Source organism: Pseudophryne corroboree, chromosome 5 (assembly GCF_028390025.1).
Source record: "Pseudophryne corroboree isolate aPseCor3 chromosome 5, aPseCor3.hap2, whole genome shotgun sequence".
NCBI classification, from domain to species: Eukaryota; Metazoa; Chordata; class Amphibia; order Anura; family Myobatrachidae; genus Pseudophryne; species Pseudophryne corroboree.
Genome location: NC_086448.1, coordinates 615355742 through 615375537, shown reverse-complemented (window position 1 = coordinate 615375537; position 19796 = coordinate 615355742).

The window sequence follows — 19796 nt, the reverse complement described above, 5'->3', positions numbered from 1 at the left end:
GATGCTTCAGAAACATTTACAGGATCAATGGGATATAACATTAATACAGATGCAATTACCTAATGGCTAAAGGTATCAATAGTACCGACTGTTGGATTTGCACACATTCTTCAATCTCTGCAAGAACTATGCCATATATTACTTTACCTGTGTCTTGGGTAGAGAGGCAGACTTTGAGTAAACAATATTTCAGTTCCACTTCTAAAGCAATCTTACTGCCTAGCAAAGGGGAGAGGTATAGCCAGTGTGTTTAAGTTATATCATTGTGAAGACAACAGCCTACAGAGTTTGTAAGATCAGTTTGGGTTAAAAATACTGAGGTGAATGCAGAAGTGTAACTGTTTGGGAAAAAAACAAAAATGACCTTTTAGAGATGCTAAAAGGTCTTTAATAGTTCTACCACAACTTCCTATCCTACCCTACTGTGGAACACAACTTAGCCAAGGAATAATTACCTTCATGGCAGTAATGATATTGACCAATGTGATGATGCAGGAATTTAATTTTACCGAAGAGCAAAAGACGTTCCTTCATAACTATGGTACTTGTATTCCCAAAAGAGACAAATTCTTTTTATAATTGGCCACTGAAGTTATTTGGAAAAGCCAATAGCTATTACATTACTGGTTTAAGAGGATAGCTGGATGGCTGTCGTGTATGCTACGCATGGTACTTCAATGCTTGGCACTTATTTTGATCACATATGTAGTTGTTAAGCTAGGAATATATCCTTACTGCAGAGGTTCTCAAATGCGGTCCTCAAGGCACCCCAATGGTCCAGCTTTTAGGTATAATCATGACTGAGCACAGATGGTAAGCAACTTTATAAAAAACAGTCCAAAAGCAATTTTGCATAATTGCAATCTTATCTCAGAGATACCCTAGATGAGCAAGGTAAGAATGAAACCATTGTTTTGGAGAATAAAACAATTTTGGCTACTTGTGACGTGGAAGTGCAATACATAAGTGTGTATCATAGACCTGGATTGAAAGCTATTAAATAGTTCTAAGACATGGAACTAGAGAAAGGATTAACACCTTTCTGTTGTAACTTCTTAACTACACATTATCAAAAATTTACTGCAATGAGCAATACTATTTACAGATATTCAGAACAGCAATGGGGACTATATGTGTCCCACCTACCCAAACCTCTGTGTAGGGAGGTGGGAATGTTAGGTAGTATTTGCTGAAGAAAATTCTAACTATATAGATAAGATGTTAATGTGGCTCAATGTCTTCATTTTCTGGGAAGGCGATCAAGCAACCTGGAAGAGTTTTTTTGGCAAACTTACTGAACTGAACCTTAAATGAATAGCAGAAATGGATTCTATGAAAGTAAATTTCTTCTATCTACAGTAACTATGGAAACAACAAAAAGGGCAAACTGATAACTGATGTAGGTAGAAAACAGATGGTCAAGAATAGTACAGTATGTATATTACACTTTCAAAGCGCTACAAAAATAAGTGTACCCAAGGGTGAGTTTCTCAGATTGAAAAGGAACCCTCAGATACGATCACATTTAGTAAAAGTGCCAAAGAACTTGAAGAGAATCTGCAATTCAGAGATATAGTAAACATATCAACTCTATATAGTAAACATGTCAACTCAAACCAATTCTGTAACATGACTCAGGTCCTGTCAAGTTACAGGCTGAAAAATGACAGTTAGTAGCTGACTGGCTGGTGCATTATCACCTTCCACTTATCACTTCTTTAAGACTTCTCCAGGCTTAATATATCTGTCCCACAGTCTGTAACATGGCAGTTGGAAGCTGCTTGGCGTGTAATTTACCTCTCTCTAGTTTATCGCTTTCCACGGCTTAGTACATCTCCCCCTAGTCATTTTTTGAGTAAAAGAAAAAAAAAGAAAGATTATAGGTTCACATAAATGTGCACATTGTAAGGCATGTGTTTTCATGACTAGGCAACAGAAATTTGCAGACCTTAACTAGTGTGGAAAGACATTAATTCCATAAGGGGCAACAGGACAGGCCTTACAGCATTTGGAATCTAAAGAGTACAATTAGGCCTTAGAGGATGGGACATCACAATTAAACTTTCAAAAGGCAGGGTAGGTTGATTTCCTTATGTATAGCATGTCAGGATTCTGTAACTTTGTCTGTCCCCGGAGGGGGCACTAGTGGGTCAGTGTAGGTGTGATAGAGGAAACGGGGAGACTGATGAAAAGTTCCGCGCATGTGCGCTTGATATTTATTATCACACAGGGATAACACAGCAACTGAACAACTGATATAACGGATGACAGGAGTAATGAATGATAACTTAGTCCGATTAAATGAATGTTGCAAAAGTCACTGGTAACACATGAACAATGAAGATGAACTTGAAACTTGATATAAATGATAAGGCAATAATGAAATCAGATGCAGCAAACAAAACTCCGGTATATAACGAATAGCAATCAAAGCACACAGTCTCTGTAGAAGCATACGTCTTTAAGCCAAGCAAGGCCCTAGCAGGAGACAGTCCTAACACAGCAAGATGTTAAATGCTAAAGGCAATGCACAGAGTGGAATGCTGGTAATTAGGTGCACAGGCTGAGAACTGAAAAACACCTGAGGAGAGTCTCTTACTGCAAATTGGTGTGCAGACTATATTGGAGTTTGTAGCAAACTGGAACAATGAAGACTGGAGACTGGAACACAGGAACTTGCACACTGAATGTGACTCGCAGGAGAGCTGTAGTGGTTGCTGGTACTTGTAGTTCCACAGGAACACTGGAACAGGGAAACAACTTGGAGATGCCAGAAATAGGAGATTGCTGGAAACAAAGAATTGAAGACTGGAACCTGGAACTGGAAACTGGAACTGGAAACTGGAACTGGAACTGCTGGGAACTGTAGTTCCACAGGTCCAATACACAGGGGTATCTCTGCAGACAGAGGACTGCAAACAGGAGACGCCTGTTCACAGAATGTGACGTGTTGTCCAAGGCGATGAGACTGAGCCAGGAACTGGAGTTTATACCCCTTGGTCTGTGATGATTGGATGTTGCATCTGTGAGAACACACCCCGCTGGATTGGGTGTTCAGATAAGCTGTGAGTTAGCTGAAGCACTGTGTACTCCAGGCTGCAGTAGACTGAAAACTGGAACTGGAACTGAACTGAACTGCTGGAACCTGTAGTTCCACAGTAGTGATGCGATGGAGAATGCAGATTCCTGACAGTACCCCCCCTTTTATGGGTGGGCACCGAACACCCACGATGGAACTTGGAAGGCTGAATGTGAAGCTTCAGAAGACAATGTAGGATACTTGAGAGTAGAGGACTGGAATAAGCATTCATAAGCAGGAGTAGAATCAACTTGAAATACTCTAGGGTGGAGAGAGGACGTCATCTCCAGGATTGACCGACGGGAATTCTCAGCTGAGGTTGACTGAACACTAGAAGCTTTATCTTGGGGTGAGATGCTTAGAGCCTCCATCTGGGTTGAGGCAACTGCAATATCTGCAAGAACTGTGGACTCTGGACATAGCAACAGGAGTTGCTTACTTGAAACACTGGAGAGAACCACACCAGGTTCGGAGGAACTGGAATCGGTAAGAACCGACGGCAACTCTGGACAAACGGATGGTACCGGGATTTGTACAGGACTACTTAAATTGACTTGAACTGAAGGAGGCTGATCTGGACAGACGGATGGGACCGGATTGGGTCCAGAAAAGCTTGAACCGGCTGGAACCGGAGGAGTCTTCGGACTGACGGATAGGACCGGATTTGATCCGAAGATGCTGGAATCGGCTGGAACTGAAGGAGGTAGCCCATCATTGGAGCCACTCAGGCTGGCTGGAACCAGTGGAGTCTTACTGGAATCGGCTGGAACCGAAGGAGGCTGATCCGGATTGACGGATGGAACCGGATTGGGTCCGGAAGAGCTTGCACCGGCTGGAACCGGAGGAGTCTTACTGGAATCGGCTGGAACCGAAGAAGGCTTACTGGAATCGGCTGGAACCGAAGGAGGCTTACTGGAATCGGCTGGAACCGAAGGAGGCTTACTGGAATCGTCTGGAACCGAAGAAGGCTTACTGGAATCGGCTGGAACCGAAGGAGGCTGATCCGGACTGACGGATGGAACCGGATTGGGTCCGGAAGAGCTTGAACCGACTGGAACCGGAGGAGTCTTACTGGAATCGTCTGGAACCGAAGGAGGCTTACTGGAATCGGCTGGAACCGAAGGAGGCTTACTGGAATCGTCTGGAACCGAAGGAGGCTGATCCGGACTGACGGATGGAACCGGTTTGGGTCCAGAAGAGCTTGAACCGGCTGGAACCGGAGGAGTCTTACTGGAATCGGCTAGAACCGAAAGAGGTAGCTCAGCATTGGCAACGGAGCTACTCGGGCTGGCTGGAACCAGTGGAGTATTTGGACCGATGGCTGGAACCGGGTTAGGTCCATTGATACTTGACTCTTGATCATTGAGTCTTGACACTGAACTTTGGAGTGACCCTGACCTTACACTCTGACCACCGTCCAGGTCCATGGGCCTTGGACAAACTGTCAGGATTCTGTAACTTTGTCTGTCCCCGGAGGGGGCACTAGTGGGTCAGTGTAGGTGTGATAGAGGAAACGGGGAGACTGACGAAAACTTCCGCGCATGTGCGCTTGATATTTATTATCACACAGGGATAACACAGCAACTGAACAACTGATATAACGGATGACAGGAATAATGAATGATAACTTAGTCCGATTAAATGAATGTTGCAAAAGTCAATGGTAACACATGAACAATGAAGATGAACTTGAAACCTGATATAAATGATAAGGCAATAATGAAATCAGATGCAGCAAATAAAACTCCGGTATATAACGAATAGCAATCAAAGCACACAGTCTCTGTAGAAGCATACGTCTTTAAGCCAAGCAAGGCCCTAGCAGGAGACAGTCCTAACACAGCAAGATGTTAAATGCTAAAGGCAATGGCCCTCATTCCGAGTTGATCGGTCGCAAGGCGAATTTAGCAGAGTTACACACGCTAAGCCGCCGCCTACTGGGAGTGAATCTTAGCTTCTTAAAATTGCGACCGATGTATGCGCAATATTGCGATTACTAACTACTTAGCAGTTTCAGAGTAGCTCCAGACTTACTCTGCCTGTGCGATCAGTTCAGTGCTTGTCGTTCCTGGTTGACGTCACAAACACACCCAGCGTTCGCCCAGGCACTCCCACCGTTTCCCCGGCCACTCCTGCGTTTTTTCCGGAAACGGTAGCGTTTTCAGCCACACGCCCCTGAAACGCCGTGTTTCCGCCCAGTAACACCCATTTCCTGTCAATCACATTACGATCGCCGGAGCGAAGAAAAAGCCGTGAGTAAAATTACTTTCTTCATAGTAAAGTTACTTGGCGCAGTCGCAGTGCGAACATTGCGCATGCGTACTAAGCGGATTTTCACTGCGATGCGATGAAAAATACCGAGCGAACAACTCGGAATGAGGGCCAATGCACAGAGTGGAATGTTGGTAATTAGGTGCACAGGCTGAGAACTGAAAAACACCTGAGGAGAGTCTCTTACTGCAAATTGGTGTGCAGACTATATTGGAGTTTGTAGCAAACTGGAACAATGAAGACTGGAGACTGGAACACAGGAACTTGCACACTGAATGTGACTCGCAGGAGAGCTGGAGTGGTTGCTGGTACTTGTAGTTCCACAGGAACACTGGAACAGGGAAAACACTTGGAGATGCCAGAAATAGGAGATTGCTGGAAACAAAGAATTGAAGACTGGAACCTGGAACTGGAAACTGGAACTGGAACGGAACTGGAACTGCTGGGACCTGTAGTTCCACAGGTCCAATACACAGGGGTATCTCTGCAGACAGAGGACTGCAAACAGGAGACGCCTGTTCACAGAATGTGACGTGTTGTCCAAGGCAATGAGACTGAGCCAGGAACTGGAGTTTACTTTATACCCCTTGGTCTGTGATGATTGGATGTTGCATCTGTGAGAACACACCCCGCTGGATTGGGTGTTCAGATCAGCTGTGAGTTAGCTGAAGCACTGTGTACTCCAGGCTGAAGTAGACTGAAAACTGGAACTGGAACTGAACTGTACTGCTGGAACCTGTAGTTCCACAGTAGTGATGCGATGGAGAATGCAGATTCCTGACATAGCACAACTTCCACAGGTCTTAATAAAAACTTAAATTATTCTTGTATATTTAATATTATACTTGTACACATATTTTATATAACTAGTTAAAGTAGTCATTAATAATATTAGCTAAAGAGAATATATGCACTTTATCACATACTGGGGTATATTTACTAAGATTCGTATTTTTCAGAATCATGTTCAAGTTCAATCACGACTGACATCGACAGTGTAAATCTGCAACTTTTTGAATTGATTACGACTCATTTACTAAGCAGTCGTATTCGTATTTTCCGTATCTTCCGATGTCGATGTCATTCGTGCTTTTTTGCTGCTGAATGCGGCCGCGTTTGCTATTTTGCGGCCGCGTTGTTGCGTTTTTTTTACGACTGCGTCACAAGTCTGTTACGGCAGTGATTTGGAATTTGCGGCCGCGTTTTTACTCCTAAGTTTCGTTTACGTCACGCGGCCGTGATTGGTTGTATTCGAGAAGGAGGAGTGTCTGTGCATGTTACTATAAAAACGCCCCAAACACTCCGCACCTCGTGGGTTTAGCTAGTGGAGAGGAGAGAGGAAGGTGTATTTGGAGTTGGTGAGTTTGGTGGAGTTTTTGGTGGATTTGGAGAGGAGTTTGGTGATTGTTGAGTGCTGTACTGTGTGTGTTAGTAGTCTTGTGATCTTTGTAGTATTGTTTTTTCCCAGTTTGTAAACTTTTTTGTCCTTGTTTTTTTTTTTCAGTCTTTTGTCATTGTTTGTGAGTGAGTGAGCGTGTGTGTTGGCTGTGTGGTGTGTAGTAGGAGTAGTGGAGGAGTGTGTTTTGTGTTTTCATTTTTGTGTGTTTTATGTTGTTTGTCATGTCCGACTCAGAGGTCAGTGTGGTGGCGGAGGTTAGTGAGGTGGAGGCTGGTAGTGAGGTGGAGGCTGGTAGTGAGGTGGAGGCTGGTAGTGAGGTGGAGGGGGGTAGTGAGAGGGAGGAGGTTAGTGAGGAGGAGGAGGAGGGGGTGCCTGTTGCTGGATTTTCCAGTGATAGTGATGGTGTTGTGGCACCGCAGCCACGCACCACTACCAAGACTGGCAGGAATATAAAGTTCAGCTATGCTGAAAACATGGCGTTGGTGCGTGAGCTGATGAAGCACCATCGCCAATTGTTTGGTCAGGATGCTGCCAGGGTGTCCTCCCGCAGGAAGTCTGCCCTGTGGGGGCAAGTCATACTTGCTGTGAATAGTGAGGGTGTGGTGAGGCGGACAGAGGACACGTGCCGCAAGCGTTTCTATGATATTAAGCGGCGTGTCAAGGCCAAGATGGCCAAAGAGTCCAAATCTGCACGGAGAACCGGAGGTGGGCCACCTTTACGTGTAAGCTATCGGGACTGGGAGGAGCCTGTGCGGGCATTGATTCCTGGCGAAGTGGTGTCTGCTACTCATGTCCGGGATTCGGACCGACCCACGCAGGATGGTAAGTTTGTTTTGTAATATTGTTCTTAAAATGTCTGTAAAATTTAGTTAATTTCATTTTTAAAGTTTAAATGATGATTTTTTTCTCACAAAACAGATTGCATGCCTATGCTCCCTTAAGGTGTGTTTGTGTTTTGAATGTTTTTTTTTCTTTTTTTGTTGCAATTTTTGGCGATAATGCTTGAACATGTGTGTTTGTTTAAAATCCACAAAAGGTTTTTGTTTTTTTTAAAAACAGAAAAGCGGGGAAATTTTTAAAACATTACATTTTAAAAATATTTGCAAGTACTCAATCTCTGCAATATCTGAGACCAAAAACTTATTTTAAATAAATTTATTGTGTGCCACATCAAGTACATTTTGATATTCAACTCAAAATCATGAATGTAGAAGCTCTTAAGCTTAAAAATTTGTTTTAAACAAAACCATATAGATGCTTACAGTACATTAATGGTTTTCAGTGGGTCATTTTTCCAAAAACATGGTAATAATGTTGGGGTCACTTTTTCCACAGTCACACAGACAAGCCGCCCAGACAGGCCTCACACAAGTCAGGATGATGCCGGTATTGCAGGTAAGTCTTCACTGTAGTCACATATTCTGAAAACACATAGAAGTACAAAATATTAAGTTTAAATTTTGCACCTAGGTTCTGCTTCTGGAAGCCGACCTCCTGTAAGGCGCCCATCACAGGGCTTGGGCCACTTACCCAGGAGGCCAACTAAGACACGGCGTCTTGGCTCTGATTCCGCACCTCCATCATCCCCACCCAGGCGAAGACTTTCGGCAGTGTCACCCCAGCCACCACTGGCACTATTGTCGAGTTCGCAGAGTGATGAGGCCAGATCACCTCAGTTATCTGGTGAGTAAAAACATAAATTAAACACATAAGCAATAATATACACAGTACACTTAAGATGTTGTTAGTTGGTTTGGAGTTTACATGTTTTCCTCAACAATCAATGTGATGTAACGTCTTCAATTGCTCAAGGTGCTTTAATAAAATTAGATAAGGTCTTAGTGGATGGTCTAGACAACCTATTTGTATGAAAACAACAGATTTGAGGATACATTAAGCACACACACGTTCACATTTTTTAAAAAATATGAATAAAATTAAATGTTGGACCAAAATAAAAAAAACATTAGAGTGTTCACACATCGCCCCTGTCCAGTATGTAGATGGCTTACTTGCTCCGCTCCTCTGGACTATACAGGTAAGTAGTCTATATCGTGGTGAGGGGAGGGAATCTAACAGTGTAATGGTGTGGAGGGAAGTTAGTTAAGTGAGGAATATGCAAATTTGGCAATGTTTGCGCCTGTGTTGGTTTTTTAAAATATAAAAATTATAAATTGTTAACGTTGAGAAAAACAAGTGCTAATAATGCAAAAATGTAGTATTAGGAATGTATTAATGTGTTGCATTAGCCAGGCCAAATTAAAAAAAATTACAACATTGCATGTTGCCTACCCCATACAGAGCACAACTTGATGTCCGCCGAGGACCAGCAGGGACCAGAACAAGAGCCATCCTTCACACTGCAACTTACAGCTGTTGATCCAAGCATGCCAATACAGTTGCAGGATATACCCCAACCATCCATCAGTCCCCAACTGGCACAAGCTCCGCCCCCAAGCCAAATTCCTGGCGATTTTTGGGCCAGTTGGACAAGCCAACAGGCCCAAAGCAATGCCACCCTGACCCAACATACACAACACCTTGCCAGTCTGCCCCATCATCTACCGCGTATTAGTCGCAACTCGGGCAGACTGATAGTACAAGTAGGGAGAATGGCTACCTCAATGGAGCAAATTAGGGCTGAAAACAGCCAAATGAATGCACATTTATCCCGCATTATAGATGAGCAACAGCGACATCAGCAGGCACTCGTTCAGATCATTCAACACAATCAAGTGGTGAATGAGGCCTTATCCAGGATTGTAGCCAGCCACACTGCTACAAACACTCAGCTGATTGCCAGTTTAAATAATTTGAGCAGCAATATTGCTATGATGGGAGCTCAGCAAGTTACCTCCAGCTCGGGGACCACGACCCCTGTTCAAACGCCAGTAACCTCCCCTGTCCGGCGTTCCTCAAGAGCACGTGCCAGTGAGCCAGCACCCAGCACACACAAGCGAAAAAAATAACACCAATCTTTTTGTGCAAATAAATACAAAAATTTGTTTAAAAAAAACATTCCTGTGTCCGTCTCCAAAATTTTTTAAGCTGGTCTGTATGTATGTAGTTATGTTTTTCAAGGGTAATGACTGTAAATGTTTTGTTAGCATCAACTAAGCACATTGGACACACCACTATAAACAACAAACAGTAAGTAACAGAACACACAATAGAAAGTAGAGCAAAGTGTTTAGTGAAGGATAATTACAGCATAATAAAACTTACCTGTAAAATATCGCAGGATCACTTCTTGACGTACCTGCCTCCCTACAATTGTACTCACACTGTCACCAGATGTATCTAACTCCTCTGCTTGCTGACTGCTTTCTCCCTCACCATGTGCCAGATGTTGACTTAAACACAGATTATGGAGAAAACAGCAGCAGAACACAATCCGAGTCACCTTTGAGGGACTATACAACAAAAGGCCACCAGATTTATCCAGACACCGAAAACGTGACTTCAGCACCCCAAAACATCTTTCTATCACATTCCGCGTAGCCTTATGTGCATGATTATAACTGTGTTCAGCAGGAGAATCAGGTTGGGACAATGGAGTAAGGAGCCAAGAGTAGCAGCCGTAACCCCCATCACCTGAAAAACATATATAGTCAACATTAGGACATATGTTAGATTATTCTATCACCTCCTCCAAAATCTAGGCTGTGGTTAAAAGACATACACACATAACATTTTCAACATACCCAACAGCCAGCCATCAGGCATTTGTCCCTCCTCAAATTTATCGAAGAGCGATGACTGACTGAGGATGAAGGAGTCATGGCAGGCACCAGGGTAACCTGCAACAACACTCATAATTTTTAAATTTGCATCACAGACCACCTGGACATTAGTTGATTGATCCATATGCCTATTAGTATATATATACTGGCGGCCCTTAGGTGATCTCAGCTGAACGTGTGTGCAATCTATGGCCCCCAGCACATTGGGCATGCCTGCAAGCTCATAGAAAGCTACCCTGACAGCACTCCACTCCGACTCCTCAGTAGGGAAGCAGATTGAGGCTTTAATGTGTGGCTCCAACACATCCAAAACCTGAGTGGACATTAAATAAGCTAAGGTGAGTGTCATGTTAGGTATTCTCTACAATACTGTGGTGTTTCAACTTACACAAGCAACACTTAGCCATAACCGCATATGTATTTTTAGACTCACCTGCATCAAAAATCTTGAAAAGGTGGGCTGTGAGATCCCAATGACGTCGCCTGCCACAGCCTGGAAGCTCCCAGTAGCCATAAAGTGTAACACAGCCAGGAGTTTGTGTAGGCCTGAGACAGAGCGAGAGCGTGCTGTCTCAGGGTCTATGCCCAGTTTGACAAGGTCATACAGGTGGAAAATGTTGTTTCTATTTAGGCGGAACATCTGTATGACCCTATCATCGGACAATGCATTTAAGTTTAAACGCCCTCTAAAAAAACGAGGCTGGCGCAGCCTCCGCGGTACCTGGACAACCTGTTGGCCATGTTCACTTACCTGGTCCTGATTCCTGGAAGCCTCATGGAGCAGTCTAACGTATCCCACAGCCAACAAAAAACCATTGCCACACACTACAGCCGCCATTTCAGAGTGAGAGTAGTTCAGAATGTGCCTGAAACACTTTTATAGGCCCAAAAAAACAGGTGTGAGTAATGGATAATTAAGTTCACATGTAAACGCGGTTTTCAAAGGCTGGCACGTTTTTTTTTAGGAAAAAAATGCGAATCGTAATTTTTCGCGGCCGCGAAATCATTTTCGCGGCAGCAAATGCAATTACGAATGGTTAGTAAATGACCGAGATTCATATCTAAACAGGCGTAATTTGACCGATGGTGTATTCATTCGTAATTTTGAACTTGGACTAGCAAAAAAATACGAATGACCTCATCACTGCCGTGATTAGTGTTTAGTAAATGACCGAGATGACACTTTGAAGAAAAAACGCCATCTCGGTCAAAATCGGGAGCTTAGTAAATATACCCCACTGTATTTGTCTCACTAACACTTCATAATTACTTTTTTTGCTTACATTATTGTTCCGTAGTTAGTGATGAAGCAGTACTCCTCAATGAATAAACTTGTCAGCCGGCATTAAATCTGTGTCAGTTGCATCTTAAATCTTAAAGTGCAACTGCCAGTGATATATAAGAAACTCATTAAGCCCCCTAGCAGTCTCAAAATCGTGAAGAACTGAACCCAGACCATAAACCAGGCATTCCCAACCTCTATCCTCAAGGCACACAAACAGTGCAGTTTTTAGTTCTATCTAGACTTTAGCAAAGATGGTTAAATCAAAATAACTGAGGTACTAATTAAGTCACATGTGCCCAAGTTTGGACAGCACTAAAACATAGAGTATTAGTATACCTTGAGGAATAAGGATGGAAATGCCTGACATAAACAAAACCTGCAAGAAATGATAGCAACAAGCAGGCCCGCCATCAGGGTGGTGCTGCAGGCACAGATATCCCGGGCCTGGCCTCTGACAGGAGGAGAGGTCCCGGGCCGCTCATGCCGCCGTTCGCTGCCACGTTGCTCCTCCTACTTTTCATTACTGAGTTCTCATACTGTCAAAGGAGGGGGAGAGGATGCTGCAAGCTTCTATTGTAAACGTCCCTCCCAAAATGGCCACCGCCTCAGAGGAGACAGTTATTAAAGATAACTGTCTCCTCTGAGGCGGCGGCGATTTTGTCATAGACTTTTCATTTTCAATAGAAGCTTGCAGCGTCCTCTCCCCTCTCCTGTGACAGTGCCAGATCTCGTCATGAAAAGGGGCGGAGCTAAATGAAACGGAGGGGGCCGAACTACACGAGAGCAGGCTGCTACAGCTCCCGCCAGCCTGTGAAAGGTAAGTTGAGGGAGTGAGAGTGGGAGAGAGAGAGTGTGTGTGTGTGTGTGTGTGTGTGTGTGTGTGTGTGTGTGTGTGTGTATATATATTTATTTTGTATGGAAAATATAATTTAAAAAATTTTTTTTTAGGGGTGGGCGTCCTATTTTGCAAGTCCCGGGCCCCAGAATTTCTGATGACGGCCTGCCAACAAGTCTGTGGATAAAAACTGTGACCATATGACTTCTCAGGACAGACTTACTGGCATAGGTGAAAGTAGACATGATTAATGGGGACAAACTATTTTTAGAGCATATAATCATAAATGATACATAATAAACTGCCATGAAAAATTACTCTCTAAAAAGTCATATCAAGCAGGGGGAAAAAAGCATAATAACTCCAAAACCATTAAGCACCTAAAACAAAATATACCCACAGTGTTACTTAAAGACTAGGGAGTAAACCTTTATGCAGCAAAAGTATAGAAAAAAGAAAAAAATATATCACCGCAGTGATTAAATCAAACAATCATATAGTGAACAAGCACATATGGAGTAAACATGATGGTCAGCATAAATAAAATATACAGTATTCAAATAAAGCATTCCATTCTGAAATCATTATTCAGGCAATTTGGGTTCAATTAAGATTACAAATCCATTGTAGTTCACGTTAGAGTAAAATCTTCTTCCTGTCTCCACCTCTTTTCAAAGGTGGAATATGATTGACAAAAAAACACAGGTTGTCCTACAGTATGTTTGTATTCCAAAAAATGTCTTGCTGCAGTGAGATTTAGAAAGTCAACTTGTATGTTCAATGGGCCTAAAACTTTCTTAATGAAGGACCTGTGTTGACTGAGAGCCTAATTCAGACCTGATCGCAGTAGCAAACTTTTTCTCTAATGGGCAAAACCATGGGGGTCATTCCGAGTTGTTCTCTCATTGCTGATTTTTGCTATGCTGCGATTTGTTGCTAAATGCGCATGCGCATGGTACGCAGCGCGCATGCGCTAAGTTATTTAACACAAAACTTAGTAGATTTGCTGGTGTTCATACATCGCTTTTCAGTCACACTGCTGTTCGGTAAATGATTGACAGGAAAGGGGCGTTTCTGGGCAGCAACTCTGCGTTTTCACGGCGTTGGCTAAAAAACGCAGGCGTGTCAGGGAAAAACGCGGGAGTGTCTGGAGAAACGGGGGAGTGGCTGGCCAAACGCAGGGCGTGTTTGTGACGTCAAACCAGGAACTAAACGGACTGAGCTGATCGCAATCTGTGAGTAGGTCTGGAGCTACTCAGAAACTGCAAAGAATTATTTATTAGCAGTTCTGCTAATCTTTCGTTCACAATTCTGCTAAGCTAAGATACACTGCCAGAGGGCAGCGGCCTAGCGTGTGCAATGCTGCTAAAAGCAGCTAGCGAGCGAAGAACTCGGAATGAGGGCCCATGTGCACTGCAGGTGAGGCAGATATAACATGTGCAGAGAGAGTAGATTTAGCTGAAAGATAACCAGAATATCAACTTGTAGTAACTGTAGTCTTTATGGTATACTTTTCCATTTTATAATAAGAGTTCTTATTTATTCTAAGTAGCTTATATTAAGGCAAATCTAATACATTAGCTATTCTAGAAACCTCCACAGCATATTGATTTCCAAGATATAATAAATACTACAAATAAAATTCTAATAGGTATCAAATCTAAACAGGCTCCTGGAGTCAAATACAGGTTGAGCATCCCATATCCAAATATTCCAAAATACGGAATAATACAAAATACGGAATTTTTTGATTGAGAGTGAGATAGTGAAAACTTTGTTTTCTGATGGCTCAATATACAGAAACTTTGTTTAATACACAAAGTTATTAAAAATATTGTATTAAATGACCTTCAGGCTGTGTGTACAAGGTGTAGATGAAACATAAATGAATTGTGTGAATGTACACACACTTTGTTTAATGCACAAAGTTATTAAAAAATATTGGCTAAAATGACCTTCAGGCTGTGTGTATAAGGTGTATATGAAACATAAATGCATTCTGTGCTTAGACTTAGGCCCCATGGCCATGATATCTCATTATGGTATGCAATTATTCTAAAATACGGAAAAATCCGATATCCAAAATACTTCTGGTCCCAAGCATTTTGGATAAGGGATACTCAACCTGTAATTCATATCCACAATTTATATGGACAATTGAGAATGCACAGCCTTTATTTTAATCTCCTTTCTTTACTATTCTTGCCCCCTCCCCCCCTTATTTTTGCTAATATACCACTAATATGGATGTGGCTATTAATGTATATTATTAAAAGTTAATTTTATGTTTTATATGATTAATTTGGAACACACTAATGTACTCTACCACAGGGACTATCCTTCCAAATTCTTTAATTACATTCAGTATCCATTATTAACTAGAGATGTGCACCAGAAATTTTTCGGGTTTTGTGTTTTGGTTTTGGATTCGGTTCCACTGCCGTGTTTTGGATTCGGACGCGTTTTGACAAAACCTCCCTGAATTTTTTTTGTCGGATTCGGGTGTGTTTTGGATTCGGGTGTTTATTTACAATAAACCCTCAAAAACAGCTTAAATCATAGAATTTGGGGGTCATTTTGATCCCATAGCATTATTAACCTCGATAACCATAATTTACACTCATTTTCAGTCTATTCTGAACACCTCACACCTCACAATATTATTTTTAGTCCTAAAATTTGAACCGTATTCGCTGGATGGCTAAGCTAAGCGACACAAGTGGCCGACACAAACACCTGGCCCATCTAGGAGTGGCACTGCAGTGTCAGACAGGATGGCACTTCAAAAAAATAGTCCCCAAACAGCACATGATGCAAAGAAAAAAAGAGGTGCACCAAGGTCGCTGTGTGACTAAGCTAAGCGACACAAGTGGCCGACACAAACAACTGGCCCATCTAGGAGTGGCACTGCAGTGTCAGACAGGATGGCACTTCAAAAAAATAGTCCCCAAACAGCACATGATGCAAAGAAAAAAAGAGGCGCACCAAGGTCGCTGTGTGACTAAGCTAAGCGACACAAGTGGCCGACACAAAGACCTGGCCAATCTAGGAGTGGCACTGCAGTGTCAGACAGGATGGCACTTAAAAAAATAGACCCCAAACAGCACATGATGCAAAGAAAAATGAAAGAAAAAAGAGGTGCAAGATGGAATTGTCCTTGGGCCCTCCCACCCACCCTTATGTTGTATAAACAGGACATGCACACTTTAACGAACCCATCATTTCAGCGACAGGGTCTGCCACACGACTGTGACTGAAATGACTGGTTGGTTTGGGCCCCCACCAAAAAAGAAGCAATCAATCTCTCCTTGCACAAACTGGCTCTACAGAGGCAAGATGTCCACCTCATCATCATCCTCCGATTCCTCACCCCTTTCACTGTGTACATCCCCCTCCTCACAGATTATTAATTCGTCCCCACTGAAATCCACCATCCCAGGTCCCTGTGTACTTTCTGGAGGCAATTGCTGGTGAATGTCTCCACGGAGGAATTGATTATAATTCATTTTGATGAACATCATCTTCTCCACATTTTCTGGAAGTAACCTCGTACGCCGATTGCTGACAAGGTGAGCGGCTGCACTAAACACTCTTTCGGAGTACACACTGGAGGGAGGGCAACTTAGGTAGAATAAAGCCAGTTTGTGCAAGGGCCACCAAATTGCCTCTTTTTCCTGCCAGTTACGTACGGACTGTCTGACGTGCCTACCTGGATGCGGTCTCTCATATAATCCTCCACCATTCTTTCAATGGTGACAGAATCATATGCAGTGACAGTAGGCGACATGTCAATAATCGTTGGCAGGTCCTTCAGTCCGGACCAGATGTCAGCACTCGCTCCAGACTGCTCTGCATCACCGCCAGCGGGTGGGCTCGGAATTCTTAGCCTTTTCCTCGTACCCCCAGTTGCGGGAGAATGTGAAGGAGGATGCATCGGAGGAATCCCAGGCAGGAGAGGACTCGTCAGACTTGCCAGTGACATGGCCTGCAGGACTATTGGCTTTCCTGTGTAAGGTGGAAATTGACACTGAGGGAGTTGGTGGTGTGGTTTGCAGGAGCTTGGTTACAAGAGGAAGGGATTTAGTGGTCAGTGGACTGCTTCCACTGTCATCCAAAGTTTTTGAACTTGTCACTGACTTCTGATGAATGCGGTCCAGGTGACGTATAAGGGAGGATGTTCCTAGGTGGTTAACGTCCTTACCCCTACTTATTACAGCTTGACAAAGGCAACACATGGCTTGACACCTGTTGTCCGCATTTGTGTTGAAATGATTCCACACCAAAGAGGTGATTTTTTTTGGTATTTTGACCTGGCATGTCAATGGCCATATTCGTCCCACGGACAACAGGTGTCTCCCCGGGTGCCTGACTTAAACAAACCACCTCACCATCAGAATCCTCCTTGTCAATTTCCTCCCCAGCGCCAGCAACACCCATATCCTCATCCTGGTGTACTTCAACAGTGACATCTTCAATTTGACTATCAGGAACTGGACTGCGGGTGCTCCTTCCAGCACTTGCAGGGGGCGTGCAAATGGTGAAAGGCGCAAGCTCTTCCCATCCAGTGTTGGGAAGGTCAGGCATCGCAACCGACACAATTGGACTCTCCTTGGGGATTTGTGATTGAGAAGAACGCACCGTTCTTTGCTGTGCTTTTGCCAGCTTAAGTCTTTTCATTTTTCTAGCGAGAGGATGAGTGCTTCCATCCTCATGTGAATCTGAACCACTAGCCATGAACATAGGCCAGGGCCTCAGCCGTTCCTTGCCACTCCGTGTCGTAAATGGCATATTGGCAAGTTGGCATATTGGCATATTGGCAAGTTTACGCTTCTCAATCAATTTTGATTTTTGGGTCATTTAACTGAACTTTTGTTTTTTGGATTTTACATGCTCTCTACTATGACATTGGGCATCGGCCTTGGCAGACGACGTTGATGGCATTTCATCGTCTCGGCCATGACTAGTGGCAGCAGCTTCATTTTTGAATGTGTGGAATTATATGCCAGTATCAATAGCAATGGCCTACTACTTTATATACTGCGCACAACTGAAATGCACCACAGGTATGGATGGATAGTATACTTGACGACACAGAGGTAGGTAGAGCAGTGGCCGGCACCCCTACACTTAGAAGATACCACCAACACTCCCGCGCTGCTGGCTCCCCTGCGCTGAGGACATTGCCGGCACTCCTGCATTGCTGGCACAACTGGCACCCCAGCACTGTTGACTCAGCCAGCATCCCACACTGCCTACACAGCAAACACACCCCAGCACTGATGACACCAACGGCACTTCCATGCACTCCAGCGGTACTGACACCACAAGCAACCCCACACTGAGAACACTGCCAGCAATGCCACACCCCTGCAGTGAGGACACCCCTGGCACCCCCACACTGCCAACCAGTGCCGTAACTAGGTATTTTAGCGCTGTGTGCAAGAAACGACAGTGGCGCCCCCCCCATGTAAGATAGAGGCAGTGCGCGCCACAGGCGCGTGAAAAATTTATAGGGACGTGGCTTCACGGGGAAGGGGCGTGGCCACAAAATAATAGCAATTCATACTACGGTGCACAGTAGTCTACATTATTCAAATTACGCTGCACAGTAGCGCCACTACACCAGGTAGAGCCCCTTTTATACATTACAGCAGACAGCGTCCCCATTTTTACACATTACAGCAGACAGTCCCCCTTTTTACACATTGCGGCAGCCAGTCCCCCTTTTTACACATTGCGGCAGCCAGGCCCCCTTTTTACACATTGCGGCAGCCAGTCCCCCTTTTTACACATTGCGGCAGCCAGGCCCCCTCTTTACACATTGCGGCTGCCAGTCCCCCTTTTTACACATTGCGGCAGCCAGTCCCCCTTTTTACACATTGCGGCAGCCAGTCCCCTTTTTACACATTGCGGCAGCCAGTCCCCCTTTTTACACATTGCGGCAGCCAGGCCCCCTCTTTACACATTGCGGCAGCCAGGACCCCTTTTTACACATTGCGGCAGCCAGTCCCTTTTTACACATTGCGGCAGCCAGGACCCCTTTTTACACATTGCGGCAGCCAGTCCCCCTTTTTACACATTGCGGCAGCCAGGACCCCTTTTTACACATTGCGGCAGCCAGGACCCCTTTTTACACATTGCGGCAGCCAGTCCCTTTTTACACATTGCGGCAGCCAGGACCCCTTTTTACACATTGCGGCAGCCAGTCCCCCTTTTTACACATTGCGGCAGCCAGGACCCCTTTTTACACATTGCGGCAGCCAGGCCCCCTTTTTACACATTGCGGCAGCCAGGCCCCCTTTTTACACATTGCGGCAGACGGTGTCCCCCTGAGAGAGAGAAAGAGAGAGAGAGAGAGAGAGAAAGAGAGAGAGGGATATACTTACCTTCTCCCCGCTGACAGGCTCCTCGTGCTGGCATCTCCCTCTCGGTGCAGGCAGTGAGGTAAGAAGGAGGAGGAGGGAGGGGGAGCAGGGAGCCGCAGCAGCGCTATTTCATTGGTAGTAAGCGCCGCTGCAGCATCCCCCTCTTCTTCCGTATTGGCTGCCTGGCGCTGCTGTGGATGCTGGGATGAAGGAACCGCATCCCAGCATCCATAGCAGCGCCGGGCAGCCAATACAGAAGGAGAGGGGGATGCTGCAGCGGCGCTTACTACCAATGAAATAGCGCTGCTGCGGCTCCCTGTTCCCCCTCCCTCCTCCTCCTTGTCCGCTGCCCAGCGCTGCTCTCTCCTCCCTCCAGCGCGGCGCACACAGCAGAGGCGGCATGTAATGAGTCAATTTGACTCATTACATGCCGCTGGCCGTGCGCCCTCAGGGCAACTGCGCTGTGTGCCAAGCCCACTTGGCACACACGTAGTTACGGCCCTGCTGCCAACACAGACAGAAGTACAGACTCTGCCAGCAACTCCTCACTGAGGACAGTGCCAGCACCTCCACACTAAGGACACCACCATCACTGCTGACACTGCCAGCGCCCTAGCAGTGCAGACACCACTACCAACCCCACACTCAGGGCACTGTCAACACAGCCAGTACCCCTGAAGGAGGACACCCCTGGCACCCCTGCACTGCTGACACAGCCAGTAGTACCAACACCACCAGCAACTCCACACTGGGGACACCACCATCACTTCCAACACCACCAGCACCCCAGCAGTTCCAACACCACTGGCAACCCTACAC